Source organism: Lutra lutra, chromosome 13 (genome assembly GCF_902655055.1).
Source record: "Lutra lutra chromosome 13, mLutLut1.2, whole genome shotgun sequence".
In the NCBI taxonomy this organism is placed as follows: domain Eukaryota; kingdom Metazoa; phylum Chordata; class Mammalia; order Carnivora; family Mustelidae; genus Lutra; species Lutra lutra.
In genome coordinates this window covers 94,762,460-94,767,429 of record NC_062290.1, presented here as the reverse complement: position 1 = coordinate 94,767,429, position 4,970 = coordinate 94,762,460, and the positions used below count along the sequence as shown (strand labels likewise).

General features: G+C 56.6%; 1 long non-coding RNA gene across 1 annotated transcript; it reads left to right on the top strand.

Moving 5' to 3' along the window:
* Nucleotides 1-1,348: 1,348 nt before the first annotated feature.
* On the top strand, nucleotides 1,349-1,746 carry LOC125083299 (uncharacterized). Its single transcript, XR_007122235.1, has 2 exons — nucleotides 1,349-1,418; nucleotides 1,504-1,746. It is a non-coding gene; the product is annotated as an uncharacterized LOC125083299 (long non-coding RNA).
* The last annotated feature ends 3,224 nt before the right edge of the window (nucleotides 1,747-4,970 follow it).

Below are 4,970 nucleotides of genomic sequence, written 5' to 3'. Positions count from 1 at the left end.
GGGCTGGGCCAATCTTAAAGGACCTGCCAGTGGTTTCAGCAGGAAAATGCTCTTTGACTTTGCTGTTTCCAAGGATTTTTCACACACACACATTTTAAAAAATTTGATTCTGATGACACGCCTCTGAGGCATGCAGAGCTGATAAAGGGAGAGGACGCCCCAGCCTCGCCCAGACTGGGAAGTGGCCCACCCGCCCCCACGGCCCGCTCAGCCCGGGTGACACCTCGGTCCTGGCTGGCTGGAAAGGGGTGACTCACTCTGGTCGTCAGGCAGCTCAGGGGATTCCCACTCAGGTTCCTTCCTGCCAAAAAGAAAGCAAAACTCCACCCAAGGCAGCTGCAGTGGGAGGGCCTGGGGAGGGCCTGGGGCAGCCCCGAGCAGACTGGGAGGGCCCACCTCGTGCTCCCACTGAAGGCTGGGGTCCAGAGGCAGCAGAGGGCCGCTGTCCTGGGCCTCCGCGCACCCCTGCCCCGAGAGAGGCATGGACCTGGCTGCACGTTGGGGTCCAACTGCGGCCGACACCGGGTCTGCGGCCTCCCACATCCGCTCTTCCTGAGGCCCGATAGCTCTCGAGGGCCTGCAGTCTGTCCCCACCCGTTCTGTTTCCCCTTCCCAGAGTGTCACCTGTGCCCCAGGGAGGCTTCCCAATGCCTGCTGCCCCTCCTCTCTCACCAGGGCATCCCACCCTCTTCAGAGGCCCTGTCCTCTTATCCTTTCCTCCCTCAGGCAGCCGCTGGCACACAGAGCCTGAGGCAGGAAAGCTGACCCCTCCGCCCCGCTCAGGACCCCGGACACAGGATGCCCCTCATGTGCCCAGTTCTGTCCCTGCAGGAGGGACCCCTGCTCGGCAGAGTTTGCCCCGCGTGGACGGGCTCACTCAGCCCCCGCAGCCCGGCTCTGGACCTAACCGCCCAGCCCTCTCCTCCGCTCAATTCTCAGATCTGTGAAGGTGAGCCTGGGCCCGCAGCTTCTGAAGGAAGCTGGTTTTGCTCTCACTGTGCGGTCATCTGACAGCGCCTTTCCAGAAGGCCTGCCAAGGGGGGCTCCCCCGCCCACAAAGTGGCGGGAAAGCCAGCCCTCCCCCAGGGCAACCCCCTCAAAAATGAGAAACACACAAGGCTCCGAGGTCCTGTGGCTGACTTGTCAGCAGCCAGCGCTGGGACAGGCTCATCCTGGGGGCGTCCCAGAACTGCAGTGAGGAGGATGCCAGCCCCCCCCCCCACAAAGGTGTTTTGAAGGGCCAGCCTGGAGCTGGCCCCAGCCATGGGAGCCTGTGCTGGACGCTGCTGGTGGAGAAGGCATGGTGGTGACCAACACGCATGGGACACAGCGTGCTCTGCCAGCAGACATGGACCACCATCTCCATGGCCATTCGTACTCTGTGGACTTGGAGAGATGCGCAGAAAGTCCTAACAGTGGTGAGGAGAGAAGAGGAAGGGACATGTTCACTATACACCCTCCCCACCTGATGTTATAACTGATTGAAAAACATTTGTGTTTTAGGCAACAGAAGCTCACTTCAGAAGCTCTGGAAAACAACAGGAAAGTACCACGAAGAAAGCAAAGATCACCCCAAATTCCCCCACCCAGAAGCAGCTCGTTCCCTACTCCATTTAACACTCTCCTTCCTTCAGCCAACCTCAGAACGCAAATGCCGCACCATACCCCAAAGCCAAAGGCCCAGGCGACAACCTCACATGCAGAATTAAAAAATGCCCAGGCTCAGGGCAGCTGGGTGGCTCAGTCGGTGGAGCATGTGACTCTTGATCTTGGGGTTGTGCGTTTGAGACCCATGTTGGGTGTAGAGATATCTAAAGAAAAATGCCCAGGCCATCCCTAGCCTCTGCCCACCAGGCAGACCTGGCCCCGGGGCCTTTGCACCAGCCAGACCCTCCCATGGACCAGCTCCCTGCCTCTCCCAGGTACTTGGCATCTGCCTGGGGCTTCTGGAGGTCCTCAGGTCTCCAAATAAAGATGAGTCTCTCCCCTGGCGGCCTTGTGTTAAGAGGGTTCCCTTTCCCGTGCCCCATGTGACTACAGTCAGTGCTGAGTTTCCTCCCCCAGATGTGGGTCCCTGGAGGTCGGTGGTCGCTTTGGCCTCATTCGGGGCTCAGTTCCTGGCTTGTTCTTGTTGGATAGCTGAAGGCATGGTCGGTAACGGCCGGACGGAGCGCAGGTCCCAGGGGCCACCTGCGGCGCTAAACCGCACTGCCCCGGTCCTCGCCCTCCTCGTCCCGCCCACGCGGGCGCCGCGCCGGTCTGCGCTCGCCGCCTGCCGGCCTCCGCCGGAACTGCCGCCGGGCCGGGAGCCCCGCGCACCTGCTCTCCGCGGGGGCTTTGCGGGCACCGCCTCGCTTCACACCGGCCAGCCGTGCGTGCACAGCTTCTCTCACACCCGGACCCGCCAAGGCGAGCGCTTGGCCAAGGCCCCCAGCCCGGCGTCTGGGAGGCTCCAAGTGTCCCTCCGGGCCTCTCTCCGCCCTGCCACGCGGGCTAGCCTGGGCCCCCGCCGCTGCCTCCGCCCTGGGGCTCGAACCCTGGTCCCGGACTCAGCCTGCTTGGGCCTGGCGGGCACCCCCGCCGCTGGCCCTCCCGCCTGTCCGCCGGCCCTCCTTGCTTCCCCGCCCCGGGCCACACCCATCAGCACCCCCGCTCGGCCCGCGGCCTCCCTTCTCTCCCTGTTGCCCCGCCGCCCTCCTGCGGAGCCTGACAGGGGCTGAAGCGAGTCGCTCCCCGGTGCGCCGTCTTGCGGCCCCTGCTCCCTCCCGGGGTCACAGCCCTGCCTTCTCCCGCACACGGGCCTCCCCAGTCCTCACTAACGGCTGGCTGGCTGGGTCCTTCTCAGTGCCCCCTCCACACCACCACGCGTGTTCAGGGAGGACAGTGGTCGGAAGACAAAGCAGTAAAAATGTGCTTTGTCTGAACTTCACGTACACGGTTGTGCCAGCAAAAAAGAAAGCAAATACAGTCAACAGAAAGTATAAACAAGGAAAAAATGATGGATTAAAACTTTCTTTACTTTGTTGTATTTTCTCAAAAACAAGGGAATACTTATACCAACACAAGTTTTTCCACAGTAGTGAGTGTTAGGGCCCAATCTCTGTTTTTGAGGCTCAACGTCTGCAAATTTGACAACGGTTTTGTCGTGATCGATCCTTTTCTCCTTGTCACATTCAGTACACAGCCAGCCACATGTGCCATCTATTTCTGCCCATTGTTGGTCAAAGGACACTTTTTATTAAACTGAATTCTGGTAATTTCACGCAAAGCCACGGACTAGGGATGACCTTATGAAAGATACATTTGGCAGGGGTCCCAGAGATGCAGCTTTCACTGCGTTCTAGAATTGTGCTTCCGCCCGTGTCTCCGTAAACACAGCCCGTCCTCCTGGCTTTCAGACATCTCGGCAGCTGGAAAGTCACTCAGACGCTGTCACCACATGGATGTGGTCTCTCTCTCTCTCTCTCTCTCTTTTTTTAAGATTTTTATTTATTGGGGCGCCTGGGTGGCTCAGTGGGTTAAAGCCTCTGCCTTCAGCTCAGGTCATGATCCCAGGGTCCTGGGTTGGGCTCCCTGCTGGGCGGGGAGCCTGCTTCCTCCTCTCTCTGCCTGTCTCTCTGCCTACTTGTGATCTCTCTGTCTGTCAAATAAATAAATAAAATCTTTTAAAAAAAAGATTTTTATTTATTTGACAGACAGAGAGATCACAAGTGACAGGGGTACCTGGGAGTGGAAGCTGACAAGAGAGAAGATGTTATAAAAAAAAAAAATAGCACAAGAGAATATCTGCAAACCAAAGGGCATTATTTTCTAAACTCTGAAGGCCCAAAGTGCTGAGCAAATGATTGGGGTAGAAAACCACATCATGAAATTCTACCCCTATTCATAAGAGCTAATGGGGGAAGCAGCCAGTGCCCGTGGGTGGACAGATGGACAGAACGAGGGCTGTACAGGCAATGGAATAGTGTCCCCCACAGTAAGGAAGGAGGGTCTGACACCTGTTCTGAGACCTGTGAGCCTTGAGGACACTGCTACGAGAGCCAGTCACAACAGGGCAAATACTGAAGGATTCCACTTGCTGGAATCGCAGAAGGTAGAATGGTGGGTGCCGAGGGCTTGTGGGGGGGTGGGGGGCATGCAGGATGAGAAGTTAGCGAAGGGGGACAGAGCTTCAGGTCTACAAAACGAAGTCATGGCATTGATGGATAGGGACGGTTTCCCAACAGCACAAGTATATCTAATACTAAGCTGTACGCTCAAAATGGTGAAGATGGTAACTTCATGTTAATTGTATTTGACTACAGTAAAAAAAGATATTTTAGGGGGGGAGGGGCTCGCACAAAGGCTGGACTGCCAGGAGGGGGAATCACAGAAACACCTTAGCGTCTGTCTGCCCCTAACTGTGAATAGTCCTGAGATGTGTGAATAATCCTTCCTTCTTGAGGTGTGCAGACTCTCACATTCATGACATTTTGCTAGATGGTTTTTAGTTGGTAACACTTAGTGCTAGTTTTTCACTAGGGATACAATGTTTAAACTTTATATTAGAAATGCAGAAACCGCTCAGATTTTTGCCTTCCAGAAGGCATCAGAATTGTTTGCTCGTCTCTGTGTATGAAGGTAAATGGGTAACACTGGTAGACTGCTTTTTTTTTTTTTTAAGATTTTATTTATTTGACAGAGATCACAAGTAGGCAGAGAGACAGGCAGAGAGAGAGGAGGAAGCAGGCTCCCCGCTGAGCAGGGAGCCCGATGCGGGGCTCGATCCCAGGACCCTGGGATCATGACCTGAGCCGAAGGCAGAGGCTTAACCCACTGAGCCACCCAGGCGCCCCACCGGTAGACTGCTTACTGCAAACGATTCGGGCAGAGGGGTCATTAACGTGACTGGCGTGGCACCCCTGGAGGGAATATGGACGCTCCTAGAGCTGGTTCTCCTGACACCTGCTACAGCTGCATGCCTGAGGCTA